The 15700-nt window shown below is 39.1% G+C and overlaps 1 pseudogene; it reads left to right on the top strand.

Annotated features, from left to right (window-relative positions):
- The first annotated feature begins 524 nt into the window (after positions 1-524).
- On the top strand, positions 525-4546 carry LOC135231181 (high mobility group protein B1-like; annotated as a pseudogene).
- Positions 4547-15700: the final 11154 nt, after the last annotated feature.

The raw sequence follows: 15700 nt of genomic DNA, 5'->3' as shown, positions 1-15700 counted from the left end.
TCTGATACATTTGGGGTCATCATGAGTTGGAATCAACTCAATGACGGCTGGTTGGTTTGTTAAACACTTTACAAAAAGTTATCTCCCACTCCTCTGCTCCATTGCAGAGTCAGAATCTCGTGGGTATGATCGATCTGAAGTTGAAAATCTCAGCCCCTAGGAAGAGAATAACTTCACTTATACCGTTTTTTTCTCAGCATCAGGTTTCACTGAAGGAGCTCTGGTGGCACAGTGGGTGAGATCCCGGCTTCTAACTGAACGGTCAGCAGTGGAACACGAGAGAGAAGTGGCAGTCAGCTCTCTGAAGATTACAACCTTGGAATTCATGGGGCCATCCTACTCTGTTCTATAGGGTCGCTATGACTCAAAATCAACAACATCAAGTTTGTTTTTTGATTTTAGGTTTGATTTTTTCTTTCTCCAAAACCCACTCTTCCTTTCCTGACTCTGTAGTTGCAGCTTCCTCCTATGCTAATTTTTTTTTTTTTTTTTAATTTCTTTCCCACTCACTAATACTCACTGGGCTTCCCATAAAATCTTAAGTTTCTCAAATATCCCAAAGGAATTAAAGACCTAATGTTAGAGAAGGTAGAAAGGGCATTCTCAAAGCAACTGAGAATAACCACCCTTAACTATAAGAGTGACAAAGGAGGAGGGGCAGTGGCCCATTTGCTGGGTGTCAAACAGCAGCGTCCTTATGAAGAAAGAACTCTCTGTAACAGCTGGGGAGGGACTGCTATCTACCACATCACAGTCAGCAGAGAAGAACAGGATGTTATGAGTACAGTGTGAACATCAGTGCTGGAGTCAAAACCATACTTCCCAGATGTATGTTTACCTTGTTTTCTCTGTTCTCAAGAGACAACTCTTCTGTTACATAAAGTATAAACCATCCCCACCCGGGGGGAGGAGAGACACTGTAGACATGATAATCCTCCTCATTTTCATTTCATGAATGAAAAGAAAACTTACTATGGACTTAGAACCACATATCACCAAAGCAGCCTTGTATCTCCTGCTTGATTTCTTGAATCCTAAAAGACCCGTGCTTTGTCGCTAAGTCTGCACCATTGGTAGCTGAAGCAAGCCCCCAGAGAAGCTGTACAATATTCATCAGGTAAATTAGCTTCTTCCCGAGACTCCCCATGGGTTTGATGGTTAAAATGATGACAGAGAAATTGGCTGGGATTTTTCTGTTAAATATTGTCCGGGACTCAGAAAGCAAAACAGCAACAGGAGTAGTGACAAGGAAACTGATAGTTAAGAGACTTTAATGCCTAAAAGTGGCCATGCTTAGCAAATACTCATTTACTATCCTCAGTGCATTCCTTTCTAAATTGCAATTAGAAATGAATGCCTGGGTGATCAATGTCACTCAATTGTACATGCAGAAATTACTGAATTGGCGTATGTTCTGCTGTGTATATTCTCAATAACAACAAAAATAAGTAAATAAATAAAAGAACACAGGGGAGATTTTGGCCTATCTTAGAAAAAAAAAAAATAGCATGCTTTTCTGATTAGAGGTTCTGAGAATATCTTAATAGAAGATAAAAATTAGAAAAAAAAATCATTTAGACCTTAAAAAAATAAAAGACAGACAGCCACTGCAGTACACTGAGCTCCACAGAGACAGCACTAGGCCAAGCAGAGCCGAATGGAACTGGATGACTCTGTGCTTCATGGATGAAAAATAACGAAACATGGGCAAAGGACATCCTAAGAAGTCGAGAGGCAAAATGTCATCATATGCATTTTTGTGCAAACTTGCCAGGAGGAGCACAAGAGGAAGCACCCAGATGCTTCAGTCAACTTCTCAGAATTTTCTAAGAAATCCTTAGAGAGGTGGAAGACCATGTCTGCTAAAGAAAAAGGAAAATTTGAAGACATGCAAAAGGTGGACGAGGCCCATTATGAAAGAGAAATGAAAACCTATATCCCTGCTAAAGTAGAAACAAAGAAGAAGTACAAGGATCCCAATGTATCCAAGAGGCTTCTTTCAGATTCTTCTTGTTTTGTTCTGAATATCACCCAAAAATCAAAGGGAAAACTATTGGCCCATCCATTGGTGATGTTGCAAAGAAATTCAGAGAGATGTGGAACAATAGTGCTACCGATAACAAGCAGCCTTACGAGAAGGCTGAAGGAGAAATATAAAAAGGATATGGCTGCATATCGGGCTAAAGGAAAACCTGATGCAGCCAAACAGGGAGGAGTCAAAGCTGAGAAAAGCAAGAAAAAAAAGGAAGATGATGAAGAGGAGGAGGATGAAGAAGATGAAGATGATGATGGTAAATAAGTTGGTACTAGCGCAGTTTTTTTTTCCTTGTCTATAAAGAATTTTATGCTCCTGTACACAACTCATTCCTTAAAAAAAAAAAAATTGAAATATAAGGCTGCGAAAGATTTGTTTGTCTTTAAAAAAAGAAAGAAATGCCTGGGATGAAAGGTCCACAAGCTGTCAGGCCTCACTTTCATCAAATATCACCACATCAAATATCACATCAACCAAACGTGCTGCCTCCAAGTCATTCCAACTCACAGTGACCCTGAGGCCACAGCAGAACTTCCCCGTAGGTTTTCCAAGACTGTAATCTTTACAGAAACAGACTGCCACATCTTTCTCCAGCAGAGCGGCTGGTGGGTTTGATCTACCAACCTTTCAGTTTGCAGCCGAGCACCTAACCACTGTGCCACCAGGGCTCCTTCTGTTTTGGGGATAACATGTTCATTAATACTTTGGGGTTTTCTAATCACCCATATTTGAGTTTGAATCTAGGATGTACTACCACTTGCTGAGGTATCTTAAGCAAGTTACTTCACCTCTCCGAGCCTTAGTTTCCATTCTTAAAATTAATTACTATGAGAATGAGATCAGAGAGTGTATATTAAGGATTTACACAGGGTGTGTCACTTGAGAAATATTCAGTAAGTATTATTGTTATTACTATTAGACCAAAGCCACAACTAAGAACATGAGAAGGAGATTCCATGAAGGAAGATGAAGGCACCCAAGAAAGGGGGCATAGATATTGAGCAGATATCCTTGCAGTCCAAAAATTAACTTCTTTTCTAAAAGACAATTGCTGGTAAATAGAACATATGTGTTGTTGTTGTTGTTTTGTGCCACCAAGTTGATTCCAACTCATAGCAACTCCATTGGATAGGGTAGTTCACCAGGTCTTTCTGCCACGGAGCTGCTGGTGGGTTCAAAACACCGACCCTTCAGTTAATAGGCAATTGCTTAATCATTGTGCGCCAGACTCCTTTGGAGGACATATAAACTTCAACTTCAAATTGAGAGAACGAGATTTGCAAAGGTGGTGCAACTCCTCCCAGGCTTCTCACTGCTATTGTTAGCTGCCATCAAGTAGGCCCCCAACTCATGGTAACACCATGAACGATGGAACAAAATGCTGCCCAGCCCTGCACCGGTCCCACGATCAGATGAGGATTGAACCGTTGTGATCGTATGGTTTTTACTGGTTGATTTTTGGAAGTGGAACCAAGGCCTTTTTTTTCTAGTCCATCTTGGTCAGGAAGTTCTGTTGAAACCTGTTCAACATCATAGCAACATGGAAGCCTCCACTGACAGATGGGTGGTAGCTGTGCATGAAGAATCTAACCAGGTCTCCCTCATGGAAGATAAGAATTCCTCCCACTGAACCATCATTGCCCCTTCAGGCTTCTCATAAGATAAAGGAAATAGGAAGCCACACTGAGTCAGGCCCATAATCCCTCAAAACATTGAGTCACCATAGATATCCCAAAGGACATTTTATAAGCGGAAATGCTGTTGTGCTTGATGTCAAGCTAAAGGTTAGCTTTAGACGGGCTTTTCTTGATCATCATATATGATTCGGGCATTTATGAATTGGTTCCTGTTCATTTTTAGTTTTTTTTTTATGTTTTATCTCTATTTTATGTTGAAAAGAAGTTCACCAATTTATTACCTTTTTATATGACCCTAATTAATCAACTTCACAGCACACAACAACAACAATTAAATCTCACACAGAAATAGCATCCCCTTACTCTAATTTCCCTTCATCCTAGTATTTCATCATTTGATGAATAAAGTGGTGCTAAAATTATCACCAATTGTTATTACATACTTGTCAAAACTGATATTTTTTAAATTAAAACTAACTCGTGCAGCATATTTCTTCTTATAAAAGTAAGTTACTTATATTTAGTTGTAGAAAAGTTAGAAAATACAAATAAGCAAGAAAAATAAAATTAAGGAAAAGAGGAATAAAATATGGAAGAAAGAAAGGAAGGAGGGGCAAAATGAATGAAAGAGGTAACAAAAAACGAAGAGAGGAGGAAGGAGAAAGGGAGAAAAAAGAAAGGAAGACACACATACCACATCACCACCCAGAAATAGCCACTGTTAGCACCTTTATGTTGAGCCTTTCAAAGCCTTTTCTTTACTTATTATTTTTACCAAAAATGAGATTTTAACCTACTTTCCTGCTTCTGAGTATACCAGAATTATTAAATACCATTTCTATTAAGTTTGCTATATTAAGTGTTCTTAACTTTTGCTTCATTTAAAAAAAAAAAAAATAGCTGTCAAGTCAATTTCAAGTTTATATTGAAATCTCCTGATATTATATGGAAAACGTGGTACAAACAGGCATTTTTCTGAGGAGATCATGGATAGCTTTCATCAAGTTCTCCAAGGATGCCTGCAATCTAAAATTTTTTAAAAACCTGTTTTAGAAGCAAAGCCAAGATGGTGGACTAGTCAGATGCACTAAGCAATTCCTCTGCAACAAAGACCCCCCAAAAAAACAAGTAGAACAGATACAGACATCAATCTTGGAACCTTGAACTTTAAGTGAAGGGATGAAGTATTAGATCAGAAGCCACTGAGAAGAATAAACTGATGGAAAACAGTGAATGCTAGAGATACTGAGTGGAGGTTCTCTGCCAACCAGCACAGCGCAGCCTGGCCATCTTGGAATAAAGCCAACAACCCCATATGAGGAGCACAAAAGGGCACCTTTACAGAATTCTTAATAGGAGATAGAGGAACGGTGTAGAACACCCAGTGCAAATAACATCTCGTTTGCTGGCTGCAGCTCAAGGAAGTGCCCAGACATTCTCACACAGTAATGAGAGGAGCAGGCTCCTACAATCCCCACCCTTATAGTGAATAGAAGCATGAACCACACCATCCCTGCAGCCTTGATTGCCGAGGACCACAGTATGAGCCCCCTCCATTCCCCTGCCCCATCTAGCACCATTCTTCCCGCCTCACTCCTTTACCCTGCTATGCTGTGGCCACAAGCAGAAATGTGCCACCTCCCTCCCCGTTGATTCTGCCTTGCTACACCATGACCCCAGGCATAACCAGACCTGTGCTACCTCCTTCCCCACCAACTCTGCCCCACTGCACCATTGCCTGGAGCAGAAGAGACCCCGTGCCACCTCCCTTCCCACCAGCTCCTCCCTTCTGCATGACTACCCTGAGTGGAACTGGCACCAGGCTGCCACTCCCCAACTGGCTCTGTCTCACTGCTCCACAGGTGAACAACCCACCCCCACACCCACACCAGCAGACCTGCCCACCTGCACAGTAGCAGAGGGACCAGCCCTGCCCATCCAGACAAAGTGGTGTGAACTATTGTTCCCACAGATGAGCAAGCAACAAAGCATGCCTAGTCTGCACACACAGACACATCAACACAAAACAAAAAAAGCAGGATGAAATAAACAAACCTACAATCAATAAACAAAGAAAATAATACTTGAATGTCTCAGAGATAGCAGACAATGTCAAAACATAAAAAAGCATGACAACATGGCTCCAATAAATGACCAAAATAAAGCATCAGATGACCTTTCAGGAGAAGAAAAGGCACTGGAATTACCTGATGTGGAAATCAGAACTTTAGTATTCAGGACTCTTCAAGAGGTTAGGAAAGAGATCAAGGAAAACACACACAAAACTAAGGAAAAAAATAGATAAAATCATGGAAAATACAGTTAGAACCCACCAAAACAAAGTCAAAGTCAAGCAAAATACAGGCAAAGCAATAGAAGAATTCAGGAAAATAATACAAGAAGAAAACATCAAAATAAATAAACAATTAGAAATCATACAGAAACAACAACTAGGAATTCAAAAGATAAACAACAAAATTTCAGAAATGGATAACTCAACAGAAAATTTTAGGAACAAATCTGAAACAATGGAAGACAGAATCAATGAAATTGAAGCAAATCCATTGATGTCACTTGTTTGAGGAAAAATCAGAGAAAAGAATGAAGAAAAATTAAGAAAACCTAAGCGTTATGTGGAATACAATCAAGAGCAAAAATTTGCTTGTGATAGGATTTCAGGACAGGCAGAGAAAATGGAAAACATAGACAGGCTTGTTGAAGATTTGCTGGCAGAAAACTTCCCTAATACCTTGAAAGATGAAAAGCTGACCATCCACAAAGCTCAACAAACACCATATAGGATAAACCCCAAAAGAAAGTCACCAAGACATCATAATCACATTCACCAAAACCAAAGACAAAGAAAGAATCCTGAGAGCAGCTTGAGAAAAATGAAAACTCACTTAGAAATATGAAACAATAAGACTAAGCTCTGATTATTTGGCAGAAACTACGCAGGTAAGAAAGCAATGGGATGATATATATAAAACCCTGAAAGAAAAAAAAATTGCGAACCAAGAATAACATATCCTACAAAACTCTCAAATTCTAAGGCAAAATTAGAACATTTCCAGATAAACAGAAATTAAGGGAATTTGTAAAAACCAAACCAAACTTACAAGAACTATTAAATGGAGTCCTTTGGTTAGAGAACGACAGCAAACTGAGTCTAGAACACAGGATAGCATCAGCCAGATATCAACCTAGGTAATGAACTCTCAGTGGTAAAACAAAAGAATTTAAAACAGGGAAGCAGTGACCTATATAGGGTCACTATGAGTTGGAACTGGCTTGATGGCACCTAACAACAACAACAACAGAGAAATCAATCTGTAAAGGACAAAAAAGTCAAAAGTAAAAGGAGGAATAAACTGTGTAGGTGTGTAGAACTTACAAACGGAGAAGTCAAGAAGATATCGAGTAATAAAAGACAGGTTCAAACTTAGGAAGATAAGGGTAAGTTTCAATGTAACCACAAAGAAAGTTAACAAACTTACCCATCAAAATAAAAAAGAAGGAAAACATAAAGTTTCAATAAACACAAAATCTATGATAACAAAAGACATTTCACAATCAAAAGAAACTCCGCACAGGAAAGTAACAGGAACGAACAAAATATAAACACCACAAAAAAAGCACAACAAAATAACAGTGATAAACTCACAGCTATTGATAATCACGTTGAACATAAATGGTTTAAAGACACCCATAAAGAGACAGAACGTGACAGAATGGATTAAAAAAAAACACAACCCATCAATATACTGTGTACATGAGAAGCACCTTAGAGACAAAGGCATAAATACATTAAAAATCAAAGGATGGAAAAAAATGTATCAAGCAAACCAAAAAAGAGCAGGACTGGCAATACTAGTCTCATATAAAATAGGCTTTAAGGCAAAATTCACCATAAAAGACAAGGAAGGATATTATATAATGATTAAAGAGGCAATTCACTAAGAAGACATAAACTTAATAAGTATCTATGAACCCAATGACAGGGCTCTGAAATACATCAAATAAGTCTAAACTGAAAAAAGAAATAGTTTCACCATAATAGTAGGGGGCTTCAACACACCACTCTCAGTAAAGTACAGAACATCTAGAAAGAAACTCAACAAAGATACAGAAGATTTAAGGGCCATAATCAACCAACTTGACCTCATAGACATATACAGAACATTTTACCCAACAGCAGCAAAGTATATATGCTTTTCCAAATCAGGGAACACTCACCAGAATAGACCATATCTTAGGCCACATAGCAAACTTCAACAAAATCCAAAATATTAAGATAATACAAAGCATCTTCTCTGATCACAATGCCATAAAAGTAGAAATTAATGACAGGAAGAACAAGGAAAAAAAAAATATGAAACTGAATAACACTTTGCTTAAAATCCACTGAGTAATACAAGAAATCAAAGACAGAGTCAAAAAATTCCTAGAATCAAATAAGAATGAAAACACCTCATACAGAAACCTTTAGGACACAGCAAAGGCAGTGCTCAGAGGTCAATATATGGCAATAGACACATCAAAAAACAATAAAGTACCAAAATTAAAACATTAGTTAGTCCTACAACTTGAAAAAATAGAAAAAGAACAATAAAAAAAGCCCACAGTCACCAGGAGAAAATAAATAATAAAGATCAGAGCAGAAATAAATGAAATAGAAAAACAATAGAAAGAATCAACAAGATTAAAAGTTGTTTCTTCAAAAAGATCAACAAAATCAACAAACCACTGGCAAAACTAAAAAATAAAAATAGGAGAGGAAGCAAATAACTGAAATACGAAATGAGATGGGGGATGTGACAACAGATCCAAACTGAAATAAAAAGAATCATAACAGAGTACTATGAAAAATTGTACTCTAATAAATTTGAAAACCTAGAGGAAATAGACAAATTTCTAGAAACACACTACCTATCTAAACTAACACAAACTGAGGTAGAAAATATCAATAAACCCATAACAAGAGAAAAAAAAACAAAGAGAAGAGATTGAAAAAGAAACAAACAAACAACAAAAAAAAGCTCCCAACAAAAAAGAGGTCCTGGCCCAGATGACCTCACTGTAGAATTCTACCAAACATTCAGAGAAGAACTCGTACCAGTACTATTCAAACTATTTCAGAGCATAGGAAAGGAGGAAATACTCCCAAATTTATACTATGAAACCAGCAAAGCCCTGATACCAAAGCCAGGCAAAGACATCCCCTCCAAAAAATTACTGACCAATATCTCTTATGAATATAGATGCAAAAATTCTCAATAAAATTCTAGCCAATATTCAGCATCATATAAAAAAAATAATAATAATACTACCCAACCAAGTAAAATTCATACCAGGTATGCAAGGATGGCTCAACATTAGAAAATCAGTCTACATAATTCACCATATAAAAAGAACAAAAGAAAAGAGTCACATGATCATCTCAATTGTTGCAGAAAAGGCATTTGATAAAGTCCAGCACCCATTCCTGATAAAAACTCTCAATAAAATAGAAATAGACGGGAAATTCCTCAATACAATAAAGGGCATCTATACAAAAGCAACAGCCAACATCATTCTCAACGGAGACAGGCTGAAAGGATTCTGCTCGAGAATGAGAATAAGACATGGATGCCCTTTATTTAATATTGTGCTGAAAATCCTGCCTAGGGCAATATGGCAAAAAAAAAAGGGAAAAGAAAGGGGCTCCAAATTGGTAAGGAGGAGGTAAAACTAGCCCTATTCACAGGTAATACTATAATACATACAGAACCCTAAATATTCCACAAGAAACTACTGGAACTAATAAATTCAGCAGAGTAGCAAGATGCCAGATCAACATTCAAAAATAGGTTGGACTCCTGCACGCCAACAAAGAGAATTACAACAAGGAACTCAAGAGAGGAGCTCCACCTAAGGTACTGACCCAGCTCATCCGGAGCAAAGGAGAATGCAGAAAACCAAAGACTCAAGGGAAATATTAGTCCAAATGACAAAGGGACCACAAGTACCACAGCCTCCACCAGACTGAGTCCAGAACAACTAGATGGTGCCCAGCTACCACCACTGACGGCTCTGAGAGGGATTACAGCAGAGAGCTCCGGACAGAGCAGGAAAAAATGTAGAACAAAATTCAAATTCACATCTGACAGAGACCATAGGAGCCCCAGAATATGACTCATGGACACCCTTTCAACTCAGAATTGAAGTCACTCAGAAAGTTCACTCTTCAGCCAAAGATTAGACAGGTCTACAAAACAAACAATAACACACATGAGGCTAGTGCGTCTTAGTTCAATCATGTATACAAGACTAAATGGGCACACTTGCCTAAAAGCAAAGATGAGAATGCAGGAAAGGATAGCTTAACCGGACAAATGGAAACAGGGAACCCAGGGTGGGGAAGGAGACAGTGTTGACACATCACGGGGTTTGCAACCAAAGTCACAGAACAATTCATGAATTAATTATTTAATGAGAAACAAATTTGCTCTAAAAACTTTCCTAAACCACAATTGAAAAAAAAAAAAAAAACTGTCTTACACTTCATTTTATAGATATGTCTGGGGTAGAGAAAGAGAGGGAAATACAGATAGATGTCATGATTTCTTTAACCAAGTATTTCAGATTAGACATTTAGGACCATTCTAGATTTTGGTTATTATAAACTACGTGCCATGAAAACAACTGTAGCACTAAAGCTTTAACCACATAACTGTTTCCCCATGATACCGGCAGAAGTGAAATTGCTGGGACAAAGGGAATACACACTTTTTGAGTGTTTACTAACAGACATTGACAAAATTGTCACAGCTCTTTAAAAGTGGCTTTTTATCCCAAAGAATCCTCATCGTTTAGGCTTTAATTCATGCCCTAGAGCTCTGCAGTGAAGGAGCCCATCCTCCTGCATGTACAGCAGACACACACAGAGGAAGGAGCAGCAAGCATTTCCTGCCTTTGGGTTTGTTGCTGACTTGAAGCCTGCCCTCCACCCTGGGGCAGAGTTGCAGCGCCTCTGTTTGTATTTTTTGCAAGGACACACGGGCAAGCCCAGGCAAAGGCAAACAGCCCACTGCACACTGATCACAGACAGAACATCTGGTGATTCCCTTTGGGGAAACAGAATGATTTGAAGAGTTGAGGCTCTGCCAATGGGAAATTCACACAATGAAAGCAACAGGTCCCATCCTGGTAGTTTCAAGGGAGTAGAGGGGGTAGAAGGAGAGTAAGCAAGCAAGAAGGTGAGGGGAAATAAGAGATCCCTCTGAGTTTGACTCATGTGCATGAAAAGATATAACCAGGATTTTAAAATACAGGAATGAAAAGTTTTCTGATTTCAGAGGTATTTTCATCCACGGGTCTTTTTAAGGAGTTTACTGGAACAATCTTAACCCACTGTTGTGGAGCTGACGCTGACTCACGGGGACCTCATGTGCATCAGAGTAGAACTGTGATCCACAGGGGTTTCAATGGATGATTTTTCCAAAGTAGATAGGCCTTTCTTTTGAGGCACCTCTGGGTGGACCTTCCAGTGAGCACCCAAATGCATTAACCATTTGCACCACCTAGGGACTCCAGGAGCATTTTAGCCAACCCCCCAAATAAATGCTGATTGGTCTGTGTGTGCATAAAAGCATACCTGGTCTGGGGGATTGAGTGCAACCTAGATCATAACAGGGGACAACAAAATCAGGGGTGCTACCCTTCACATTCTTATGGACTAACAACAGGTTTGCCATGATTAACATGCAGCTACACGCTGTCTTCATTACCAAAGCTCTCCGCAAGCAAAAGAACAAAACTACCAAGTTGTTATAGGGAATTTATGAAGCTGAACACATGAGTATTTTCCTTTTTTTAATAATGGGTAAGTTTAACTTGGACTGTTAAATGGTGTTCTCATGATTTCAATTTTTCCAGTGGATCCACTACAGGTAGTCCCCAACTGAGGAGCCCTGGTAGTACGATGGTTAAATCCTTGGCTGGTAACCTAAAGGTTGGTGGTTCAAACCCACCAGCCACTCTGCGGGAGAAAGATGTAGCAGTGTGTTTTCGTAAAGATTTACAGCCTTGGAAATCCTATGGGAGAGCTCTACTTTGTCTTATTGGGTCACCATGAGTCAGAATGAACTTGATGGCAATGGGTTTTGTTTTGGGTGGAGTGGAACTTATTCCTCAACTTACACGGTGTTCGAGTTACAACGAACAGCACTTAACAGCCATCCTTTTTTATTTTTGTGTGTACATCTTATCATTAGTAAATTGTACTACATACAATGTTGTACGATGTAATTTGCTGACGTTATTATCGCCATATGTTCACTCACAGATGTTCAATTTTATGATTTAATGTTCAAAACACTGCTATAGAGATTTAGCTTTCTAAACTAAATCAGGTCTTCAGTTGCTTAAAAACATGAATGTAAACACTGATGGCTTTGTAAAGTCAACAGGCAGATTCAGGAAGCAGTGAGATGTTACGGTCAAAAACATGAAGAAAAAAAGAAAGGGACCATACAGACAACTCTCACTACTTTTCTGAGTAGAAACACCAGCCCTATTCTCAGGGGTAATCCAGACAGTCCAGAACCTTAAACAAGTGGATTCTCACTGCAACTGACAAAACGCCAACATCATCCAACTCTCCTACATTGTCAAGGTAATCTCTATGATTTGGGTATTTTTTATGTATTTATGTATGTATTAAAATATCTTTGTATGTTTATATGTAATGTTTCCAACCCCTGAAGACAAGTAAATATTGGATTTATAAAGATACTGACAATAGAAGGTAATGAAAACTAAAAACATATATATATACATTTGACTTACTTCAGAACCGACTTCCGACAGAGTCATCAGAATGGAAATTTGTTGTAAGTCAGGGACTACCTGTACAGCAGCCCTTGTCCGAAGTCACCTCCAAATGCACAAAATACCAAAAAGGACCCTGTCTTCCCTCAGATCTGATGTTTTCTTGGCAAGACATTTTTCTCAGACTAGCTTGCCATAAAGTTGCTCTAACACCTCAAGATTACAGTCTCTTTAGCAAAAAGTGATGCAAACTTCTTTTGCAAAATCCCAGGTCCCTCAAGTAACACATTTACACAGTCCTCCTAATAGGCCTTTCCTTCGAAGCCCGATGTGTGCTATCACACTTCTGCGGATGAAGAAACTAAAACAGAAAAAGGTTAAACGACTTATCTAAGATGGCCCAGCAAACCACTCACACAAGGCACGACTTCCGACAACATGTGACACACAAGTATTTGCATTGACAGCTAGACTTCATCTCTGTTCCTGTGCAGAACAATAAGGGAAAGTGTTTACTGGCCCAAAAGGCCTGACAATGTCTTAAAGATGGCAAATTCAATCAGACCCTCATTAACTAGATCCAAATCAGGCCTGATGGAGTCTTCCTTGATCTGAACTCCTGCCTGTGTCAGCCCTGAGTCCCCTGTTTTGTTCATGTCACCCTAAATTGGCCATTCTAGAGTGAGAGTGGGATGTCAACAAAGTGCTTACAGATGGCGGCCATCCTGTGTGAAATATAAAGACAAGGTTCCATGAAGAGACAAAGAAAAAAGCACAGCTGTGGCAAGGCCTAACAAAGGAACAGCCTTTGTAATAAGTTGAAAATGGACAAAGGGAAAACCCCGTTCTTTAATCAACCTTGCCAAAATATATATATATACACACACACAGGCATGCACCATATAACGTCCATTCAGGCAACGTCTGACCTCACATACAGCCACGGTCCCATAAGGTTATAATAGAGTTCAGAAATCCCAATCAGAGAACAGGATGTAGTGGACGTAACTGGGTGTAGCGAATGCAATGGCTTTTCACATGTAACACTTATATCTCATGTCTCTTGTACATAAAGCAATTGTGCAATGGCATACAATGGTACAGTACATATATAACCTATAATACATATGTCTGGACAGTCATAGTAAACACCTATGTTACTGGCTTATGCATGTACTGTACTGTACTTTCTGTTGTTACTTTAATGTGAACTTTCGAAGCATAACAGTGTATGCTTTGACTCATAGGCAGCAGCATCCAATGTCATGTTCAAATAATACCCAAATCACATAACATCTTATTTCACAGAATATATTATGAACATTAAGCAACGTATATATAGAGAGAGAGAGAGACAGACAGACAGAGACACTGACCTGATCCCATCATCATAATGACTACTATAAACTCCCCTTTTGAAGCTGAATTTCACATCAGTGATTTCTATTTCATAAATTTCACATTCCAAGTCAGAAAACTGGCACCCTCTACCCCTCTACGGTGGCACAAACATTAATGAGTGTGGTTGCTAACTGAAAGGTTGCAGCTTGAGTCCATCCAAAGATGCCTCAGAAAAAGTCTGAAGATTTACTCCTAGAACATCAGTCATTGAAAACCCTCTGGAGCCCAGTTATGCTCTAACACACACACAGTCACGTTGAGTCAAAATCGATTCAACGGCAACTGGTTAACAAATGGTTAAGATCTGAAAGAATCCATCTAAGCCCAGACAAGGCGTTTTCTTCTTTTTTTCACAATGGAATCAAACTGTTGTATTTTTGAAAAGCGGTGCCAGGAAGACCAGCTGTTCAGATAAGCAGAGTCAATGACCACTGGGTTAATGTGACTTGAGAGGTGCCAAAAAACTGCCTGCCAACGTGCCTAAGACTTCCACCATTGAAGTCATTCCAATGAATGAGGCATTAGATTTCCAAAATGCTCCTGTTACAAACACTAACCCAAGTTTAGCATAGTGCCCAGGCCATCATAGTCACTCAATGTTTACTGAGTGAATAAAAGGATGATTGTTGCCTGCAAAGGATAATAAGCTGTGATTATATTGGTGAGATTCTAGGCTAAAAATATGTAAGTATCTGGAACATATTAACCCATTTGCTCTCACTATATGTGGTTGTGAAATAGGTTCTCAGATTGGCCACCTGCCAACAAGCTCAAGCTAGCTCTTAAGGAAATAGAAGACTAAAAAGTAAAGTCTGCAATGGAGGCCATGGGAATTGAGAACAGGACACTGGAAATATCCTGAGGTTTGGGGCCTTGCCAGAGGGACTTGAAACCCAATGGGTAATGTCAGTGCCCTTAGAAACCAGCAGAGTGTGAAAAGCCAGATGATTGTCCCAGGGTTTTCCCATCTAGAGGCACTACTGATTGGTAGTTACTCAGACACATTCAGAAGTTTAAATCCCTCCTCTCCTGCCTACTAGATGTGTGACTTAGAGCAAAGTATTTAACTACTCTCTGCCTCAGATATTGCCACCAGGGAATAAGAGTAATAATAGTAACTGTTTCCTGGCTCTTTTGAGGATTCAGTAAGGTAATACACTTAAAATTCTTAGAAGAGTGACTGCCGTGGCCTAGGAAGCACTCAATTAATGTTAGTTATTATTAGTAGTGCAGTCTCTGGATGGCATAAACAGTTAAGTACTCAGTTACTAATCAAAAGTTTGGATGATCGAATCTACCTAGAGGCACCTAGGAAGAAAAGCCTGGCTATCTATTTTTGAATTGTCAGTCATTTAAAACCCTATGAAGTGCAGTTCTACTCTGAAAAACATGGGGTCGCCATGAGCCAAAATCAGTTGTATTGTCATTATTATTGTCATTGTTATCATTAATATTTCCACCACTTGCAATCTGTGTATCTGTGGGCAAATTACTGGACCTCTCTCCACCTCCGTTGCTCAATAGAAAAATTGGACAATAATGGTTCATGCCTCATTGTGTTGTTGGGGAGAGACTTGAGATGAGTTCATCCACAGATAGGGCCTAGAACAGTAGCGCCCCACCCATAACTGCAAGTATGATTGTTATTTCATATCAGTGGGTGTGTGTGTGTATGTTCCTCCCATTTTTTTTTTTTCTTTCAGGAATGAGTACAATGTGGATAACCAATTTTCAGTTAAAAAAAAATCTGAGAACACCTGGAAATTTACCATCATCAATTCTTTCACCGTATGGACTAAGCTGTAACAAGTATAAG

This window comes from Loxodonta africana, chromosome 4, assembly GCF_030014295.1.
Source record: "Loxodonta africana isolate mLoxAfr1 chromosome 4, mLoxAfr1.hap2, whole genome shotgun sequence".
NCBI lineage: Eukaryota > Metazoa > Chordata > Mammalia > Proboscidea > Elephantidae > Loxodonta > Loxodonta africana.
Note: the sequence above shows the minus strand (reverse complement) of the source record. Positions and strands in the feature narration are given on the sequence as shown.